Source organism: Aedes albopictus, chromosome 3 (genome assembly GCF_035046485.1).
Source record: "Aedes albopictus strain Foshan chromosome 3, AalbF5, whole genome shotgun sequence".
Lineage (NCBI taxonomy): Eukaryota > Metazoa > Arthropoda > Insecta > Diptera > Culicidae > Aedes > Aedes albopictus.
This window is the reverse complement of record NC_085138.1, coordinates 303,920,484-303,943,740: the sequence shown is the minus strand read 5'-3', so window position 1 is coordinate 303,943,740 and position 23,257 is coordinate 303,920,484. Positions and strand designations below refer to the sequence as shown.

Genomic DNA, 23,257 nt, shown 5'->3' with positions numbered 1-23,257 from the left:
TTTTTTCTACTAAACTTTAATTAGAGAGTATAAAATTAAACAACATGCATTTTGTGCTTGATTTTGTGTTATCAACTGTTGAAAGGAAATCTCGTCCTCGATCTCGTCTCGGTTGGAACACAGAGAACAGACATTTAAGCTCGAGCAAAAATACGCCGAAATCGTGTGTAAAGGATTTAAGTGTACCCTAGCGCCACCAACGAAAACTGCCCCACATATAAAGTCGATTTGACCCCACGATGGCAGTGTTCGTCGTTAAAATACACTAGCCCACAAAGCGACACAAGCGCCAAACGACCAAAAACGGCGAGCACTGGAAACAAATATGACAACACAACAATGTAAGTGATGGGACGCTAGCGCCGCTCAACGGGAGCATAACCACATACTTTGAAATGGCCGTTACAAAGTTTTACACAAGGCAGAAAGCGAAGATAGACGTCTGTTCGCTGTGGTTGGAATAATAAATAATAAAACAAATCTCGACAAATTGTATGTTAACATATTGTGATTTTTTTTTCGACTTAGACTTTGATGCAATAAATTTCGTCGTACTCTTATTTCGCTTTCGATTTCGCTGTCACTCTCAGTCGCAGGGTTTGTGCAACTCGCCCGATAATGTGACAGTTTTTGCCGGCCGTCTCAATGTTTACCATTAAAGCCTGGAGCACATAGCGTCCGTTCCGTCGAGGTTTGCGTTTTTTTGACAGTTTTCCCATGGGAAATGTGTCAAACTACTGTCACGCACACGCAAACGTATGCATTGTGTGGGGTACTTAAGGTCTTTTGTTCTCGGTCCACCAGCTGGTCATGTTTACACAACAAAACCAGCTGGTTCCCCGATGTTTACGTTCATCCTTATTGTTCTCGGCTACCAGCTGTTTATGTTTTCATAACAAAATCAGCTGGTTTCGTCTGAATCCGAGAAAGAAGGCAAAAATGTGTCAAAAATGTTAGGTTAGTACCATATTACACACTAAGATCAGCTCGGTATTTTCCCCATCTTTTTACTGAGTTCTCAACAGCAGATTTAACTCGGTACGCTCGGTTATCCCTTTTGCTGAATACTCTGTAAATGATGAACGGTAAATATTGATTACCGAGTGTACCGAGTTAAATCTGCTGTTGAAAACTCAGTAAAAAGATGGAAAAAATGCAGAACTCAGCGAAAAATTTACTGAGCTGTAAAATTAGAATCTTAGTAAGTAGGGCGAGTTCAATTTTGTCGCCAAAGTCTGATTATTCGTAAAAAATACAATAAAATATATTTATTCAATCGTTCGATTTGAATAGGTCGTATCACAGACAAACAGACGTAACACTTGCTAAATTTCCATCGACCACGCATTTAACGATCATTTTAAATTTTCATAGTTATGGCTTTCACAACCAGAGGCGCACGCATCGTTTTTCTATGCGTTTGACGTTTCACACTAGCGCCTTCTGTGGACGATATGGCACAACACAGTGATTCGTGCAACTTTTCCACCAGGTGACGGTAGTGTGAACTGGGCGATGGATTTTTATGAAATTCGTTCAAGGTGTTACGTCTGTTTGTCTGTGGTCGTATGCTTGCAGTGATTCCTATGTAGATTCGACCTATTCAAATCGAACGCCAGAATTGTACCACAGACAAACAGACGTAACACTCTGATAATTCCCATCGTACACAGATTCAACGGTGTTTTTCAAAATTTGATAGTTGGCCAACTGCCCAACCGTGGCGCTCGCATCGTTTTTGTTCGAGTTTGACGTTTGCTCACTACCGCAACCTAGTTGGTGGTCGGCCAAACATAGTCGTTTTAGCATTGGGCGAATATGTTTCCGTGACTATGATTTAAATCGAAAAATGTTCGAAGTGTTACGTCTGTTTGTCTGTGATTGTACTAATTAAAACAAACTAAGTTAAAAGATAAACAATTCATTTTCGCCAAGATTTATGTTCAAAAAGTTCCGTGTTCTGCAGCTGTTCCATCAGCAATTACCGAGCTGAAGCGCGAAATGATTCAACTAGTTTTCAAAAAGTTAAACACTTCCATTCAATCGCTTCCATTAGCTACGATTGGATTACGATCAAGATTATGATATATTTATTCTGAATTCCCTTATACACTAACTTACCCGGATAAAAAATTACCATTCATTACATGGTAAATATTATTAACATATGACTGGTTTTATTGTTCACAATAAAACACATAGTAGATATATTGTTACTTTTCACAATAGAAATCAAGCCCATATAGTTCGTACAATAAGTGGACATTAGCTTTATTAGTGACTAATTGATTCGATTGTTTTTCAATAGTTCTATAATAATTTAAAGTTACTATCAGTAAAAATTAATTTAAGTTGTTTTTATATAGTTGCAAAAGTGCCTGCAAAGTTCTCATGGACTTTTTATTAAAAAAGAGTTTATTCCTCAATTACACTTAAAAACAATTCGTAACAAATAAATAACAATAAATATTATTGTTGCTTGGATCATGTTTGTATAATCAAATACAAAATCACTTGACATATTTTTTATAGTTTTCGTTTTAAATTTGAGTACAGTAGATGTTTCGGTTATCGAATGTTATTCGCTAAAACTTCAACGACTGACAGACGTCAAGCCGTGTTGGCAGAGGAAGCTCTCAATGAATAACTGCATGAGGAAGTACTTATAGCCAGGGGGTTAGACACTCTTAATCTTTTGAAATTAATCTTCCTCAATCATTTCCTAATCTTTGCTAATCTTTTCTAATCCCGCTTAATCCCGCTTTATTCGTCCAGAAAATTTCATGTAACTTTTTACTTCAGTGTTCATGGCTTTTTGTCATATTTGTTTATGTTTACGCGGTTTTTTTTTCTGTTGAAAGTCCACGTTTCAATCAATAATAATTATTGTTTTAATCGTTTTAATAGGTTTTAATAGATTTTTTGTAGTAAAACCAAAGAGGTAAGTATCCACAGATCAAACTATAGGTAGGTGTAGTAACGAATGATTATCAATGTTATTTTCTATATTTTCCAGCTCGGGTTCGTATCGTACCTGCGGAACAACTTTTCGTCGGATGGAACCTGCGCCACCCTCGCTGAAAAGAACGCAAACAGAATCATCCTGATGGTGGTCAAGCAAACGGACGAAGCTCAGATCCAGATGGTACTCTTTAGGACATTCTTCTGGTTTATGCGAGTGGATCCAAGTCAAAACTGCTTCGAAGGAAAAAGCGCAATTGACTGCTGCAAGATTACAGATCTTGTATGAATGGCATCTGAGCCGGACATCAATAAAGAGGGGAATAAACGGAAGCGGATGGCGTGCCCCCGGAGAATGTGTCGGTTTACATACAGGATGCATGCCGAGAACAATATGTGGAGGAACAAAGAGTCCCTAAGCCGCCCACGAACCCTCCCCGGATCTGGATGAAATTATGTTTGGCGGTTTTCTGACCAAGCAATAGCAATGGCACTTCTGGCAGTACCGTCGGTCGATGTGGATGCTTGCTGTCCGGATTTGGATCGTTGACCGAATCTATTAGAATAAGTATTGGTAAGTTTATTGGTTTTGTAGTGTGACAAATTTAAAAGTAATAGGGTGCCGAAGGGTATTATCGGCAGTTTTGTTCTCTTCGTCATGGGGGGTTTTTGTGGGCCAAATTGCCTGAAATTTGGGCATAAATCTCAGCTTGGTTGGGAAGGTTTTGAGGCCAACTCTAAGACCTATAGGCTTCAAAAAACCCCCCATGACGAAGAGTACAAATATAGCTTTCTCTGCTAATCATTTTGCATTTGTTTATAACGTGTGGGATCTTCAGTTAGCCTTGTGGATAAGGCTTTGGATCGCCATTTCGGAGGCGACGGATTAGATTTCCGTTCGAATCGGAAACTTTTCTCAACTTCCATAGGGATAGTGTATTATTGTAGGTACTTGCCTAACAATATACAAATTCATGCTCAAAGAACACTAAGTTGAACTAGGTATGCCACAAAAAAGAAGAGATATCGTGTGGCAGGTACGAAGGTTATCGATGACCAAGAAAGTCAAGGAATAGTATTACAAGTTCCTGGACTGACCGAGAATCTAACCCGGTAACTTCAGCATGTTTATGCTGAATACACACGCCTTTACTGCTGTGACCATATGAGCCCTTACCACTTCGGCTATATTGGCCCTGATTTTGAAGATCTTCTTTTTAGTGAAATGAATTTAGCTGCCATCGTGTACAATTCGCGTTGTTATTAATTAAATCAAATTAAACTAAATTAAATCAAATATATTTATTTCATGACGCTACTGAATCCTATGAATGATATAGGATAAATTTCTAACAGGGATCTGGGATTTTCAGAAATCATTTGAATTATTTCGTGAAGCTACTGGTTTCTATTTTCGGCCCTCTGCACCACCATGGGTGCTCAGGACCAAAATTAAGTAAGTAGTACTGATTCCTGTAAATGATACTTGATTTTCTTTATGTTTTAATAATTTCTTTCCTCTTAAGGGATAATTATTCTAAAGATTCTGATTTCTTTGAGTGATAGAGGATATTTAAGCAAAATTCATAATTTCTTCTAAAAACATGGCAGTTTCTGAATCTCTTAAAAATTTGAAGACACCAATTTGTGAAGCTACTAAGTTTTATGAGTGATAGAGAATATTTTTTTTTCTTATTTTATAGTTTCTATAAATATGTGAGAATCTTGAGGGGGTTTCAGAAATCGTTTTAATATTCTTCGTTAAGTCTCTGACTTCTATTAATGATTGAGAATATGTTCTACTATTCGTAGAATACATTTCAGATGACTGAGAATTTCCGAAAATCTTGAGTGTTTTCAGGAGCAATTTAAACATTTTCCGTGAAGCTACAAATTTCTCCAAATCATTAAGAATATTTTCTATACCTTGAAGACATCACAGATGACTGGGAATTTCTGAGAATCTTCAGGGATTTTCATAAATTATTTAAACATATTCTGGGAAGCAGTCTGACTTTAATTTATGTCTTGATTAATTAATATGGTATGTGGGGGCAAGATGGGTCAGGGGGCAAGATGGGTCAGTACAGTTTTCAACCGTACTATATATTTTTTGAATCTTTCAATAATTTTCCCAGATGAACGAAGTGGATACACAAAAAAGTGATATATTGTTTCAAAAATTCTTTACGTTCCTTGAACAGAAAAAAAAAATATTTTTTCGTTATACTCCTTATGCTATACATTCCATATAACTACGTGTATTGTGTAGACGGGGCAAGATGGGTCACCCTAATTTTTCGGTATGTTTGCATAGTTTTTGAAAATGTTTTATTCTTCATTGAAAGGCTATTCTGTGACCTACATTATCGAAGCAATTAGAGCACGGAGAGTTTGTGAAACTATTTTTGAAATTTTCCTACAAAAAATATAAGTTTTTAAAGTCCGTTCATGGCTACCTGAACAAAAATCTTCTAGTTCTGAGAATAATCTACCGATATGTTTCAACACTTTTTTCATGTAATCTGTACGTCTGTAAAACTTAGATGTATAGAGAAAAAATAGAAGATATAGTATTTTTTGTTGGAGAAAAATCGAGTTTTCTGATAGCTGACCCATCTTGCCCCCGTAAAAATGAGGTGGGGCAAGATGTGTCATGTTTTGAAAATTGCTTGTCAAGAAGTAGGTTTCAAACTTTATCACCTTTCTATACTTTTATATCATAGCTGACTAGTGTATCTGAGAGTCGTGGTAGAATACAGAGAAATGCGATTTATATTCAGACAGTTATAGGGGTCCATTTCTTAGGTGACCCATCCTGCCCCCACTTACCATAATACATTCCAGATTTCTGGGAATTTTTGACAATTTTCTGTGATTTTCAGATACTATTGAAACATTCTGGGAAGCTGTCTGATTTTTTTTAAATGATTCAGAATATTTTCTTAAACTCTTAGAAGACATCCCAGATGCCTGGGAATTTCTGGGAACCTTCAGAGATTTTCAGGAATTATTTAAACATGTTCTGCGAAGCTGCCTGACTTCAATAAATGATTAAGAATATTTCCTTTAATTTGTAGAATAAATCCCAGATGACTGGAAATTTCTGACAATCTTCAGAGTTTTTCAGGAATTATTTAAACACTATAGCTGTCCCGGCAAACGCCGTTCTGCTTGTCTACTGTTTTTTTTTATGTAGCTCTGTAGAGAAATGCCCCGTAAAATGGGATTTCAAACTTTCTTGTTTTCGATCCGTTCCCGGTCGATTATCCCAATTATTTTTTCGTACGAACACGTCGGAGCCTTGTACGAATGTAACACTGAAATAATGGTGTAGATCCGTTGGCCCGTTTCCGAGCCTATTCGTGACATACAAGCACCATTCCATTTTTATTTATATGATATTCTGGGAAGCTGAATGACTTCAATAAATGGTTGAAATTTTTTTTAAACTCTTAAAACATTCCAGGTGACTTGGAATTTCTGAGAATCTTTAGGGAGTTTCAGGAATTATTTAAACATTTTGTGGGAAGCTGCCTGACTTCAATAAATGATTGAGAATATTTTTTTTTAATTTGTAGAATAAATCCCAGATGACTGGGAATTTCTGAGAATCTTCAGGGATTTTCAGATGCGTGGGTGGATCAAGATAGACCCTACAGCGACAGAAACAATGTTTGTTTACAAAACGAGTTAGACCCTTTAGACATGTTAATGCTGAATTCTACCGTTATTAAGTGAGAACTTCCTATGATCATTTTTGCTTTCGTATATCGTGTGGCAGGTTCCAAGATACAAGAAGCATATGCGACCACGTGACAATGCTGCCGTAATTCTGCAAAGTGACGTAAGCGACATTGAGAGTTTTGGCCCTATTTTTAGTTATTATGCATACAATTCTTGCTCATCCTCTAAGTTTCTTTCCATAGATGGTAGATCACGACTAAATCTTGCATTCTAATACAGCATGCCTAATACAGGCATACCACAGTGTTATTTTCACACCAGATATTATATGTAAGCGTGAGGGTCCGAAAAAGCGCGCGGAAACGGTTCACAAGGCGGACAAAACTACCGGCGAACTTGGGGGAACCGGGATAGAATTGAAAGACGCGTGTAACTATTACAATCCAATTCGTACATCCAAAAAAAATCGAAAATGTGAATGGCGCTTACGTCACTTTGCAGAATTACGGTAGAATGGTTCCGCTCCTTTGCATACCATACCAGCTCTCCTTATCGCTCCTTCCAGTACTATGTTGAACAGTAAGTTCGAAAGAGCGTCGCCCTGTTTTAGTTCGTCTAGGACAGTTGTGGTAAAGTGGAAGCATATCGCGGGTCAAATTGAAATTGTTCGAGTAAAGAGTAAAGAAAAGAGTAGTCGAGTTCCAGTTAAAGTAAAGAGAAGCCTAAATTAAGTATTATATGATAAATATATTCTAATCTTTTTACAATTTGAGAACTGGAAAATCACAGATTTTCGGATACTCTCGACAAGTAGGGTGGGGGGGGCAAGATGGGTCGCGGGGCAAGATGGGTCAGTGCCATTTTCGCTCACATTACTCATGTTTTGATTATGTTAATAATTTTGTTAGATGACCACCATGGATTAAAGAGTAGCGGACGAATACAAATCAATACGATTTGTATTTACAAAGTTATGGTGATCCATCCTTAGGTGACCCATCTTGCCCCGCCCCACCCTACTTTTTGCACTTCAATAGTTGAACCTCAACAAATTTTCTTAATTTTATTCAATTGAAGTAGCGAGCCATTTGCCAGGATTTATGTTCCACAAAGCTAATGGATTCTATACATGATTGACAATATTTTCTGTAATTCGTAAAATACATCCCAGATGATGGGATTTTTTGAGAATCTTTAGAGATTTTTAGGTATTGTATTCCGTGAAGCTGCTGGCTTCTATAAATAATTGAGAATATTTTTTAAAGTAAGTGGAGTACATCCCAAATTACTGGGAATTTCTGAGAATCTTCAGGGATTTTCAAGAATTACTTAAGTGTCTTTCGCATAGCTACTGATTTCCATAAATGATTGAGAATATTTTCTATAATTTTAAAAATAGATTCCAGATGACTGGGAATTTATGAAAATCTTTAGAAATTTTTAGGAGCTATTAAAATATTTTCTGCAATGCTACTGACTTTTGAATATGATTGAGAATATTTTCTATAATTTTCAGGATTCTCAGGAAACCCTATAGTCCTAAACTATCCCTATACAGCCGCAACCAATCTGTTATTCTTTTATTGTTGCAGGCCCATAACTATCTAGTCAGTGCAGTGGCATACTGTATCGACTTATGCAGAGTTATGTCATATTATTATTTTGTTATTGTTCAATTTATTTTTATATTTTTTCGTCTATGTCAATAAACAGTACTGTTGGGGGTGGGGAGTTTCTATTGGTATTTTAAAACATCCGAATTTACACCTGGGGATCTGGGGTTTTTGAAAAAGACGGTAAAATTCAAGAGCTCTTTTATTGCTTCAGTGGGCTTCTTGTTGATGGTTAGAACAGCTGATTGGTGAGTATTTTTTAACCGTCTTTTAAGTGATAAGGAACCAAGTAAGTATATTTTTATTATTTGTTTCAGCTACCTAAATGCCCTGGCAACAATTTCAAGGAACAAAGGACCTTTAGAAAGTCCACTTTTTGAAAAGTTTCGATGATTCCTGCCTGTTATCAGAGTTTCTCAAAATAAAAATGGTTCACTAAGTCTTCCTAAGTTGCGATGTGACGCATAGTACGTTTATTTTTGGTTTCAAAAACTTTTTCCAAAAATAAATTTTCAGTCGATTAGGTTCACCATATCCTCTCAAATAGCAAAGTGATGCTTCATATATTTACGTAGAAATTCGTTATTTCCTTCATGAATCTTGAGAGACATTACAGAACTTCCTTTACGAATCCTAACAGAAGTTACTGAAGCTCACAAATGTTAGTTGATTCTATTGATAATTTTCAGCTAATTTGGTTCACCATATCTTCTCAAATAGCAAGGTGATGCTTAATCGCTTAATCTAATTACTTAAAAATACGTTTTTCTTCATGAATCATGAGAGACATGACAGAAACTCATAAATGTAAGTTGCTTCTATTAAGAATTTTCAGCTAATATGGTTTACCATTTCCTCTCAAAAAGCTAGGTGATGCTTCATATACAGTAAAACCTCCATGAGTCGATATTATAGGGACCATCGACTCATGGAAATATCGAGTAGTGGAACAGAAATCCTTTTGCAGGCACTTTGGAGGGACCATCATAGTAACCCAGAAATTATTTTTAAGTATGGAAAAATTTACCTCCACGAGTCGATATCGTGTCAAGGAACATCGACTCATGGGGGTTCTGTATTTACTTATAAAATTCGTATCTTCGCTCCCAAATCTCAAGAGAAGTTTAAGTGACTCGTGAATGTTAATCACTTCTATTAAAGTTGTTTAGTTAATTTGGTTTGAAATGTTCTCTGAAAAGCATGGTGATGCTTAATCTATTTGCATAAAAAAATGTTATTTCCTTTACGAATCCTAAGTTCATAAATGCGAGTTGCTTCTATCAATAATTGTCATCTAATTTGGTTCACCAAGTCCTCTCAAATAGCAAGGTGATGCTTAATCTATTTGTTTAGAAATTTGTAACTCCCTCTATGAATCCTAACAGAAATTGCAGAAGCTCATAAATGTGAGTTGCTTCTATTAGGAATTTCCAGCTTATTTGGTTCACCATGTCTTCTCAAATAGCAAGAAGATGCTTATTATATTTGTTTAGAAATTTGTGACTTCCTTAACGAATCCTAACAGATATTGCAGAAGCTCACAAATGCTAGTTACTTCTATTAGGAATTTTCAGCTAATTTGGTTCACCATATCTTCTCAAATAGCAAGGTGATGCTTAATCTATTTGTTTAGAAATTTGTAACTTCCTCTATGAATCCTAACAGAAATTGCAGAAGCTCATAAATGTGAGTTGCCTCTATTAGGAATTTTCAGCTTATTTGGTTCACCATGTCTTCTCAAATAGCAAGAAGATGCTTATTATATTTGTTTAGAAATTTGTAACTTCCTTTACGAATCCTAACAGATATTGCAGAAGCTCACAAATGCTAGTTACTTCTATTAGGAATTTTCAGCTAATTTGGTTCACCATATCTTCTCAAATAGCAAGGTGATGCTTAATCTATTTGTTTAGAAATTTGTAACTTCCTCTATGAATCCTAACAGAAATTGCAGAAGCTCATAAATGTGAGTTGCTTCTATCAATAATTTTCAGCTAATTTGGTTCACCATGTCCTCTCAAATAGCAAGGTGATGCTTAATCTATTTGTTGAGAAATTTGTAACTTCCTCTATGAATCCTAACAGAAATTGCAGAAGCTCATAAATGTGAGTTGCTTCTATTAGGAATTTTCAGCTAATTTGGTTCATCATGTCATCTCAAATAGCAAGGTGATGCTTAATCTGTTTTTTTTTTTTAGAAATTTGTAACTTCCTTTACGAATCCTAACAGATATTGCAGAAGCTCACAAATGCTAGTTACTTCTATTAGGAATTTTCAGCTAATTTGGTTCACCATATCTTCTCAAATAGCAAGGTGATGCTTAATCTATTTGTTTAGAAATTTGTAACTTCCTCTATGAATCCTAACAGAAATTGCAGAAGCTCATAAATGTGAGTTGCTTCTATTAGGAATTTTCAGCTAATTTGGTTCACCATGTCCTCTCAAATAGCAAGGTGATGCTTAATCTATTTGTTTAGAAATTTGTAACTTCCTCTATGAATCCTAACAGAAATTGCAGAAGCTCATAAATGTGAGTTGCTTCTATTAAGAATTTTCAGCTAATTTGGTTCACCATATCTTCTCAAATAGCAAGGTGATGCTCAATCTATTTGTTTAGAAATTTGTAACTTCCTTTATGATTCCTAACAGAAATTGCAGAAGCTCATAAATGTGAGTTGCTTCTATCAATAATTTTCAGCTAATTTGGTTCACAATGTCCTCTCAAATAGCAAGGTGATGCTTAATCTATTTGTTTAGAAATTTGTAACTTCCTCTATGAATCCTAACAGAAATTGCAGAAGCTAATAAATGTGAGTTGCTTCTATTAGGAATTTTCAGCTAATTTGGTTCACCATATCTTCTCAAATAGCAAGGTGATGCTCAATCTATTTGTTTAGAAATTTGTAACTTCCTTTATGATTCCTAACAGAAATTGCAGAAGCTCATAAATGTGAGTTGCTTCTATCAATAATTTTCAGCTAATTTGGTTCACCATGTCCTCTCAAATAGCAAGGTGATGCTTAATCTATTTGTTTAGAAATTTGTAACTTCCTCTATGAATCCTAACAGAAATTGCAGAAGCTCATAAATGTGAGTTGCTTCTATTAGGAATTTTCAGCTAATTTGGTTCATCATGTCTTCTCAAATAGCAAGGTGATGCTTAATCTTTTTGTTTAGAAATTTGTAACTTCCTTTATGATTCCCAGCAGAAATTGCAGAAGCACATAAATGTGAGTTACGTCTATTAGGAATTTTCAGCTAATTTGGTTTACCATGTCATCTCAAATAGCAAGGTGATGCTTAATCTGTTTTTTTTTTTAGAAATTTGTAACTTCCTTTACGAATCCTAACAGATATTGCAGAAGCTCACAAATGCTAGTTACTTCTGTGGTATCCTATGTGACTTGATACTAATCTACGCAAATCTTGGTGTGTGAGTTTATACTCACACGAAGTAGTTAGTTGAGATTTGGAGTGTATGTTTGCTCAGCGAGCGAGGGAGACAACATTGCATCTGATCGTGTTGCACGACGCGGGACCTGAAGAGTCTTGTACGGGTTTGCAGCGATCGGGTGGTAGCGCATCAGTTTACGGAGTACCACAGTGGCGACTAGATGGGGATATAATTACGCAAGTGCCAAACAAATCGATTTGTTGTACTATAGAAATTGAGCGATTAGTTTGTGTTTTGTGGTAAGTTAATTGTAGATGATTGCTTCTGAAAGCACTGCTCCCGGAGAGCGTTCGAACGAATGATGGTCCCGGAGACCGAAAACGGCTGAAACGGCTTGTGCATGATAGCACGGTGTTCTCCCGGAGAGCGATAACAGAAAGGTCCCGGAGACCGTAATAACTGAAATCGGCTGGTGCTTGGCACAGCGCTGCTCCCGGGGAGCGAAAAAAAAAGAAACTGTGGTCTCGGAGACCGTAAATAACGCGGACGGATTGAGGTTGGCTCGATTGGCATAACATCACACGAAGATGATTCTAAAGGTGAACAGGATGGATATATGACGAAATAAAGAAAAATAGAGGAAGAAGAATTATGGCGGCCAGCTAAGAGTAAAAGCCAGCTAACAGTAGAAGAGTGTACTTGTAAATGTACATTTGTTCATTTTCAAAATCAAATTGAACATCCATGTCTGTCCGGGAGGTGAATGCGTCAAGGCAATTCAGGAGCAGAGATGGCTGATTTTGAATCTCGGGGCTGTTGAAAATCTTCTGGAACTGGAAGTTGTTTCTCGGAAATGTGCAGAAAAAAAACGACCCTGGTGGAATGTTGAGCTAATTACGACACAAACTGACACGCTTAAGCCGGAAGCGGTCGCGTCGTGTACCGAGTATGCGGACCATGAAAAAACACGCTTGTTTTATACAAAGTGAGTGTGGAGACGATGAGGGTGGTCGAAGACACGACTGCTCGAGGGCTGATGTCCATTAATCAAACGTGGAGGTATTGAACGAACAAATGTGTCAACGTTCGGAAAATCGTTTGAGATTCTGCTACACTTAAACAAAAAAAACTCAGACATGTCTGGCTTAAAAGGGTGTAGACGGAAGGAAATGAAATAGTTGGTTCTGTTAATGTAACGCTGTAGAGTTGTAATGCCTGTAAGAGGATGATTAAAGGAATATTTAAGCCTGGGGATCCAGGAGTTGTTATGGATTGCAAATAGTCCAACAGATTTTTTAATAATCTGGTCAAGAAAAGAAATCATAATTCTAGACCAGCATGTGAAAAGGGCGGATATCCAAAATGTTAGAATCGAGAAAAACGCTTGCAAAGCTTCACAATCTAAAACTAATTCCTATTTAACACTTTGTGCGTGTGCACTCAATCTTTTTCGTTGTTTTAGAAGAAAACACTATCCTCTTGGTAATTTTATGTCAAAAAGTACAAACAAGCGTTTTTCCTTGAAGAAAATGGATGAAATGAAAATTACGCCCAAATAAAAACTCATTGGTCATTACGCCCGACATGCTACGCCGCTTGGTCGCCAGCACTGGAATTACGCCTGGTCAATATTACCTAGAATCGATCGCTTTTGTTGTTACGCCCGAAGAAATTTTGTATCGAAGTTAGTGGAATGCAATAGATTGTGAACCTAATCCACTGCAATAAATTGATTTTGAAGCTTTCTTAACTAAAAGTAACTAATTGAAGTTTATCTGACATTGGACAATGGAGGAGGAACGAAATTTTCTCTTGAAGTTGCCTACGATGAGTGCAAGAGCAAATTTTCAATACGTCCTAAGTAACAAAATAAACAAAAATGAGGTTTTTGTATATTTCAATACCTAATAAACTGCTTAACACTATTGTGCAAAATAAAAAATCAACAGAAATTAAAATCTTTTGAAATTGAAAAAAATAAACCGACCTAAGTAACAAAGTGAGGACTTTTCAAATGTGTCGCTTTGTCGTTACAATGACTTATGTAACGCACATAACTCCCGCCTGACGTAAGTGCGCTGTCAAAACGTCCTAAGTAACAAAATCATGTAAACACGATTGAAAAGTGTTTACGCCAAAACAAAAACACTATTAACCCGAACCTCGATCGAAATAGTCTCCGGTGGAAGCTCTGGTGGAGGGAAACCCAGTCTACCGGTACTGAAATCGGCTACCAAGTCAAGCTAGCAGTGTACTGTGACACTCTCAGCACAAAAAAAGGTGTTTCCGGAAGTAATACAGGAGGTGGAAAGTGTTCTCCCGCTGCAGGTGCAACCGGAAGCAATGGGAGCAATGGATCATCGTCCTCTAGGCTCTAGAGATATTGATTGCGACAAGGATCAAGATAGAAGCGAGGAGAAATAGAAAAATTACCGTCGTCGTTTGCACCGAGCTCATCCTCGTTTTGCTTCGCCTCGGTTTCAAGTGAGTTCAAACAATGATGCAATATTTTTTGGCGTTGCTCAAATGTTCTTTGCTTCCACAGACCCCATCCACTTTCATCGGTTCTGCATCGTCAGTTCAGCGACTCTGGAAGTGCATGTTTTAATGCAGCAATGCAGGCAAGAACTTACATCGTGAAACTCAGCTCGGGCGAAATTAAGCTGAACATTAGCGACCACAAAAAAGTGCTCCGAAAGTAGCAGCAGCATCAATTCTTCCTCGCTATAGTCGTCAACTTCCACGAGGAGCTCAAAATCCGGAACCAAACCACCAAGTATCTCCAGTGGGTCTATGCCACCGAAAAGTACCCAAGCTCACAAAGCTGCATTGTCACTTATCGACTGACAACTGGATGTAGCAGCAACACATTTTTAATAGCATTATCAATTCAGAATGCATCAAAATTAAATAAACAAAAATGTTTTATCGGTTAATTCCAGAAGTTTCAATCTCAATTTATTTAATTAAAAAGAAGACAATCCCACAAGAAAACAACGTTAAAAACAGCTTAAAACAAATCCGCGCGAGAGCCAAATTCTATGTACAAATCCGCGAAAATCGCAAAATTTGCGAAATCCACGTAGTTGTAACAGCCCTGGAACCCAGGCTGGAACCCTAATAACTGTACCGCACAGAAACCTTTCACTGAAGAGATGAACCAGCCTCGGGCTGCAAATCTCTCTAATAAAAACACCTAACCTAAGAAGCCTTTCACGTGCAAACAAATGTAATTGAAACACCTCTGTACATTTTTCTGAAGTGAAGGCCTGATTACAATTATCAATGATCATATTTACTTAGGAATATTTTTGAGTAAGTCCTTATCAACAACGTATGTAGCCCACAGCAGCTTCATGCATGCACAAATTTATATCGACAGTTCACTTCTAGTTCATTGACTTGAAGGACTAACTTCAATCAGGTTGTCCCAGGCCATCCCAGGTACTCAGGAATCTTGTAAATAGTCCATGCAGTGACGTCAATAAGCGAATAAAATTTCGTGTGATTTGAGAATAATAAACGTCAATGAGTCATCTATGGTTCAGAAGTGTTGAGTACAAGGTTGAGTACCTCAAGAACTCAAAGAACTTCAAATTTGATGTTTGAAAACCCCTAGCAACTTCTTATATCATTTAGCAACTAAATGTGCAAACTTCCTTTGAAATACTTAACTTAGTTTATAAGAGATCTTTGAGGGTGCAAATAGTATTTGGCCATTTTTTCCCAACTCTGACCCAGTAAATAACGTACCGGCCTTTACGTTGTCTAAAACTCCAATAAAATGCTGATCGTATAATATATATTATACATATACAGGGTGTTAGGTTCCTGAGTGCAAACTTTTTAGAGGGTGATAGAGGACCATAAATGTAGAAAAAATTGTTCTACGCATATGGTCAAATCTCAACCGTTACGTAGTTATTGAACTTCCCATGTTTTTGACTCTTATTGCCGTAACTGGAAATAACTTGAAAATGGTCAAACTTATCGAAGTTTTTTTACCCTTATTCGAAAGATTATTGAATTTTTTAACAAATTGCATCTTTGAATCGATCGGTTTAGTTAAATAACTAAGTTTTCTAGAGCAAAATAGCTAAAAAATAGTGTATTTTTATTGGTTTTTGTCAATTATCTTTGAAACATGCGTAATAAATTAAAATTCTTTCTTTGGCAAAGTTGTGGCTTCTGTTACACTCTACAATTCGTTCTTTGACACCATACTTCTAGCTCTTATCGTTTTGTTGCAATCTTGATTTTAACATCGCATTTCAGATCATAAATTTGCAACTGTCATGGAAAGCACTTTTTTGCGCATTGTGCCGCACATTTAAATCAAAATTTCAAGAAAACGATAAGAGCTAGAAGTATGGTGTCAAAGAACGAATTGTAGAGTGTAACAGGGGCCACAACTTTGCCAAAGAAAGAATTTTAATTTATTACGCATGTTTCAAAGATAATTGACAAAAACCAATAAAAATACACAATTTTTTAGCTATTTTGCTCTAGAAAACTTAGTTATTTAACTAAACCGATCGATTCAAAGATGCCATTTGTTAGAAAATTCAATAATCTTTCGAATAAGGGTAAAAAAACTTCGATAAGTTTGACCTTTTTCAAGTTATTTCCAGTTACGGCAATAAGAGTCAAAAACATGGGAAGTTCAATAACTACGTAACGGTTGAGATTTGACCATATGCGTAGAACAATTTTTTTCTCCATTTATGGTCCTCTATCACCCTTTAAAAAGTTTGCACTCAGGAACCTAACACCCTGTATAACATATTATGTGGTATCAACCTACTAGTAGTAGCATTCTTGACTGTACCTGAAACTGCTAATATACCCTCGGCGCTATAAATACTTGTGATCATAGAATTACAGGTCAGAGACTAGAGTTTCTTTTTTATTCTTGATGTATTTAAACTATTTATTTTTAAAAACGATTAGTTCGCTAGTTGGATTGAAACATTTTCAATTAGTCGGATTGTTTCCAACGTTGTCAATAAAAATCAAATAATCTAGCGTAAGCTTTTGGGAGAAAACTCCCGCAGCTTAAAGGATTATGCATGATGGAAGCTTCGGCGTCAGCTAGTGCCAGGATATCCTCCCAGCCGAGCTCATGACCTCGTTCTCATCGTTTCTGAAACGCAGCGGTAAGTGCGGGCGGCCAGCTATTTTATCGAACGAGAGAAGGGTCGTCTCAACAGAAGGATGATCAGATCTTTGTGTCGTTCTTGTTGGTTTCAGCACGCCTCCGGGTGACCCGCTAATAAAACTGGTTGTTATAGTGGGTGCGCGGTAGCTGCTTTTCGCTTTTTGATCAATTTCTCGTTGTTCTGGGACTTCTATAACGGGCACCAACTGCTTGCTCTAATATTCCTGGAGCGGTTCACATCGCGGCAATGAAGCAGACGTCTCTGGTTTTCCTTTTCCTGACCAACGGAAGCAAACTGTGTGCATCTCTGGTGGCGGAATCACAGGTCGTCAGCGAGACCAGACGGGCTTGATATTAGCGGTCCTTATGTTCCTCTTCCTTCTCTCGGCATCATTATCGTAGAATGGGAACCCAATGTTCCTAGACATCTGATCTGATGGCCAGTAGGGCAAAATTATATTGGTGATTAATCGCCACAGGTCCTTACGTTTGACCGCACCAACGCACCGATGTTGCGTGGGAAACACTTTCTGAAAAAGAAAATAATCATTACTTAATCGAATTTTTCTGTTAAATGTTAAAACATACCTTTTTTTGCTGGAGAAACCGGAGAAACTCGTTTGGCTTAAGTGCCAATTTTTCATTCCCAACGACGTATGTCGATCTGACTTAACCAACATGACAGCTGGCATCATGACGTAAACGGACCGACGTAAGCAACATAATTTCGCGTAACGCGACGTAACGCACCCGACGCAAGTAACCGAGAGCTTTCAGAATGACTTAACAAAATGTCTTATCTATTTTTTCAGGCACCAAACGACATAGAATAGTTTTATTGCAAAAAATTAATATTTTTTTGATCTTTATTCATATTTTTTATTAGGGAGCAATAGACATTGTTACCTGATATCATTTGCGCATATTCATTATATTGGTTTCGGTTTGACCGTTAAATAGGAATTAAAAATGAAAACCAAAACTTTGAATGTGATTTTCTCGATAAAACCAAAATGTTACTTAGGGCGTATTGAAAATTTGCTCTTGAGTGGTAAAAAAACAATTAGTAAAATACAATGGAAATCAGATTCCGATTGAAATCTATATTCTAGCTCTTATCTATCAAAAACAACTTTTTATAGTTTATCTAGTATCGTACAGCAAAGGAGGGAGTTGTCCCTGCCATTGTCTATAATGCGCGTTGAAAAAAAATATAGCTACAATGCCGATGGGGAAGCGCAGGCTGCATATTTGTGCTCATTCTGCGAATGGAGTGACGTGAGAAAAGTCGGAGTCGTATATCGAGATGAGGAATCCACTCTCGAATGAAGTGACTCGCCGTGTAAATCAAATGGAGAGTCACCTCATTCGAATCGAGATTTCTCACCTCGATATACGACTCCGACTTTTCTCACGTCACTCCATTCGCAGAATGAGCACAATTATGTTCCCAACAAGCCCGTGCACAAGGGAGGGGTTTTGGGAGTTAAACTCCTCCCATTGCCGATACTCTATATACAAGGCCTCCTCCACCATTTGCTAAAATTGGGTAAAACCCCTCCCTTTGGAGAAAATATATCCTGAATAGAAGACATTGAAGTTATATTATCGCCATTTATTGCAGTCAGTCAGCGACTTTATTGAATTTTACGATGAAAAACGCACGATTTGATCTTGGGCGTAAGAACCATCCGTGCGCAACAAGAGCAATAAGTTCACGGCGGATTTCCACTCAGACATTTTGATGGGCGACGAAGCACGACGTAATGACGAAGGCTTTTCAATAACGGTGTAAGTAGTTTGGGGCGACTTTAATCAAAAGTGGGAGTAAAAGTTTTGTGTAAATTTGATAAATATGAATGGCGGGATGCTGTTCTCGACTGTCTATTCAACAGTGTTAACAATTTTGTGCCTTTTTGTGCTTTTTTCGAAGGCGCAAGATCATTGGCGGAACGACCAAATGAAGTGATCAAAATCAGATGTGGAAATCCGCCTTTATTTAATTTATTGTTTTCTAGAAATGGAAACTTATTTTTGAGCTAACGTCAGGAAAAATCATATGTTTATGAGTTGTTTCATCAAATTATGCTGAAAAGTGATTTGTTTACATTTTGGCTCTTTCGCCCTTTTCAAATGTTAGTCTAGAATTATCTTTTGGCAACATGATGTAACACACGAAAAACTAGGATGAATGTTTAACTGGAGTACTAACAAATTGATCGCGCTTGTTGATGGAAGAGAATATTAGTACTGGTGAGTTGGAGGAAGGGGAAGTGGACAATGTTAATGAGAAATAAAGATGCGATAAATGTTTAAAATTTAACATAGCAGTTTTGCAACGGAGAACTTGTACGTGACATTACGGTTGCAGGGCCCATATCGGCGAAGCGCTAAACGCGCGGGTTTTCAGCAAGATTATGCTGAGGATGATGACGTTACGAAAGAATAGTAGAAGAATGAGTCTCCATTTGATCTAGTGCTTAAGCTTCCAGTGCGGATGAAGAGACTGCAAGTTCGATTCTCTTGTCGGTCGAGGATGTTTTCAGATGAGAAATTGCATGGTGCACCGAATTCCGTATCAAATCATTATGCTCACCACACAATACAAAAATGTATGTGATGGAAGGAAATGAAGTCCTTAAATCATCAACTGTGATAATGTACATAAGAACTAAAGAAGCGGGCTCCGTTCACGTGCGAGCATAGAAAAGACAGTTAAGTACCAGCATGGAGAGACAATTATGAGAATATAACGACCATTAATTTGGAAAACAAAACCTTACAGTTCTATTCTTAAAAAGACATGATGAGAAGTGAGAGATATACTATGATGTAGTCAAAAAAAAAACCTCAATGGAAATAAGTGGAAACAAAAGAAATATAGAAACAAATTATGTTAAAATGCGTTTCAGTACGTGTTATATCGTGGCTCAATAAAAGATGCACTACAGTGCTCCAGCATTAGAATTGCGATAAATCCTTCCGCAGTTGGTGATCATAGCTATCATTAAATTACAATTGGCGATATAGAGGTGGCTGGTTAAATACCATCTTCTTTTAATGTGAGTGCCTTAGCAGAAAGATCACAGCAGCACCAAACTAAAACGTGCTTGACAGATCAATTATGCTAAGGCTGAGAAATGTTAGAGACATTAAGAGGTTGGACAGTATGCGAAGTATGTCTTTAACCATAACCGTTGCCCATAACTATTCGCACAGGTAAGCAGTAACAGAGATATAGCAGCCAAAGCACAGGCATTTGACTTACCGGAAAAGATAACATTTTACAAGATTTGTTATCGTAAAACGAAAATGTAAAACTGGAATAATAACAACAAAGTGTTTGAATCAGTTATTCATAAAAAGCAAGGGACTTAGGATTCAGATGAATACACATTTCGTCTCGTAGAAAAAGGGAGATGTGGTATCCTATGTGACTTGATACTAATCTACGCAAATCTTGGTGTGTGAGTTTATACTCACACGAAGTAGTTAGTTGAGATTTGGAGTGTATGTTTGCTCAGCGAGCGAGGGAGACAACATTGCATCTGATCGTGTTGCACGACGCGGGACCTGAAGAGTCTTGTACGGGTTTGCAGCGATCGGGTGGTAGCGCATCAGTTTACGGAGTACCACAACTTCTATTAGGAATTTTCAGCTAATTTGGTTCACCATATCTTCTCAAATAGCAAGGTGATGCTTTTTAGAAATTTGTAACTTCCTCTATGAATCCTAACAGAAATTGCAGAAGCTCATAAATGTGAGTTGCTTCTTATAGGAATTTTCAGCTAATTTGGTTCACCATGTCTTCTCAAATAGCAAGGTGATGCTTAATCTATTTGTTTAGAAATTTGTAACTTCCTCTATGAATCCTAACAGAAATTGCAGAAGCTCATAAATGTGAGTTGCTTCTATTGGGAATTTTCAGCTAATCTGGTTCACCAAGTCCTCTCAAATAGCAAGGTGATGCTTAACCCTTTATAAGGCAGTGGCAACTATATTGCCACCTACTGTCTGTATTTTTTTCTGTTTTATAACAATTTATTTCGAACTTTTTTTTTTGGTTTACGCACAATTGGGACTACTAACAACGCCTGGTATTTTTTTGGTACTAAACAAAGCTTTAACAACAATTTAGGAGCCATTTGTAGTCTCAAAAATGGCTACTTTTGACCGCGTGGAGAAAATTAGCTCAAACTTATTGTAAAATTATAGATTTGGTAAATATTTAAGAAAAATCAAAATTCTGGGTTGACATGAGCTGAATTCCACAGTTTATATTATGGGTTAAGCCCCAATCCACTCTAAAATCTCTTTTCCGGCTTTTTGTCGAAGTCAAAAGAAGAAAAGTACCCTAAACAGGCAGTGGCAAGAATATTGCCACCAGCGCTGGTGGCCTAAACGGGCAGTGGCAACTATATTGCCACCTCAAAAGCTCGTTTTTGGGGTTAACGGGCAGTGGCAACAATATTGCCACCAGCATTTTTGGCCTAAACGGGCAGTGGCAACTATCCACTTATCCGCGAGCGGTAATGGCGGCGGCGGGCATATCCAACCGGTTCGGATTTTGACGTTTCTTGGGGGAAAGTCAAAACAGTGCCATTCTCCTCCTCACCCCTTCACCCACCGTTCGGTGGCGCCAACCGATTGCGATCCCCAAGAAATGTCAAAATTCGAATCGGTTATTTGTGCCCGCCGCCGCCATTACCGCTCGCGGATAAGTGGATATTGCCACCTAGATTTTTGAGAGTTTCTTTCAAACAAAAATTGCTTTGTACATGTAATCATGTATATAATCATTTGCATAATAGTATGCGATGACAACTCTTCTAGTTTTCTTGGCCTTATAAAGGGTTAATCTATTTGTTTAGAAATTTGTAACTTCCAATAAATAGATATACTTAGAAATTCTTAATTTTCTTCATAAATCTTGAGAGACCTTACTAAACCTCATAAATGTTAGTTGCTTCTATTATGAACTTTCAGCTAATTTGGCTCACCATGCCCTCTCAAATAGCAAAGTGTAGCTAATTAATCTGTTTACTTAAAAATTCGCAATTTCCTTCATGAATCTTGAGAGACATTACAGAATCTCAAAAAAAGTTGTGAGGTGATGCCGTGATGCTAAGCTCTACTCTTTTAATTGGGTATTCCTCCCTAAAGCTACCCCCGGTGCTGGTACTTAGAATGTTTTAACACGTGTGTCCTAATTGCATGGTGACACATCTGTATTTTCAATTGTTGGGATTTTACCTTAAGCGTTCATTGCTTTCAAGACCTGTCTAGCTTCATTAACTGTCATTGTCATGTGGGGAAAACAAGAGAAAAATAAACGGCACTAAGTTGTAATCCGATGAGCAAGTCGCACGCGTTTTTGTAATTGTTCGTCTTCGATCCGAAATTACTGCACGAAAGCTGTAGGTTACAGCAGTTTGGCGACGAGGATGGGATAAAACCTGCGCGGAAGAGAGGAGTTCAACGTCGGAACAACAGAAGTTTGCGGTTCCGGAACGGGATTTACAACGAGCGAGGAGATTTCAAAGGAGTATCCATCTGCGGAAGGAGTAGCCATTGCTGGTGCTCTGGAAGGGGGCACTACCGGACGGCGATTGCGTGTTGTGCATACGACGAGTTGGAGTGTATGTGCAACCTGTTAGTTCTCTGCGAGGAGAGAAGAGATACCCGATTTTGCTGCTGCTGCGTGCTGGTTCGAACATTTTGCTGCTGTGTGTTGGTGAGGCCATACGATGAGCGACACGGAGGACGAAACCGCCGCGGCTCGGCTGGCTGCTGTGTCGTCTGCTGCGGCTGCGATTGCGAACAATGCTGCTGTTGTTGCTGCGCCGGTTCCACCCAATTTTGCTATGGAGCCGTTCGATAAGGAAAAGTGCAAGTGGGCGAGATGGGTGAAACGCTTGGAAGGCAGTTTTCGAATGTTTACGGTGCCGCCCAATCGCCACAAGGACTATCTACTTCACTATATGGGGACCGCGACGTATGATTTCTAGACAAACATGTGAAAAGGGCGGAAGAGCCAAAATGTAAACAAATACGTTTCCTTTTTATTTCATGAGAACTGTGCTAAAACTGTTAACCGTGTAAGAGTACGCAACCGACTACACCAAGTATGCAGCCCTTCTGGCAACACTTGTTTTATTGGCGTTTATGTATTTCCGTTTATGACAATAAATCTTCACTTCGAGTTTGACTACCAACGAGTATAAACGTGTCTTTCTTTCTCTCGTCCGGAGCCCTCGGTTAAGTTGTCCTCCTCGGTTTCGTTTTGTGTTGCGTCGGTCTTTTAGGTTATGGGCCCAGCAATGGATGACAAAACGAAGATTATCGCGTTCGACGGAAGTGGTTTCCATAATTGGAAATTCCGCTTGGAGACGGTTTTGGACATGCACGATTTGCTCGAATGTCTCCAGCGGGAAGCGGCGGAA

The 23,257-nt window shown here is 37.9% G+C and overlaps 1 long non-coding RNA gene across 1 annotated transcript in view; it reads right to left on the bottom strand.

Annotated features, from left to right (window-relative positions):
• Window positions 1-23,257, bottom strand: part of LOC134284084 (uncharacterized) — an 816,516-nt gene that overhangs the window by 589,435 nt on the left and 203,824 nt on the right. The window lies entirely within an intron of this gene.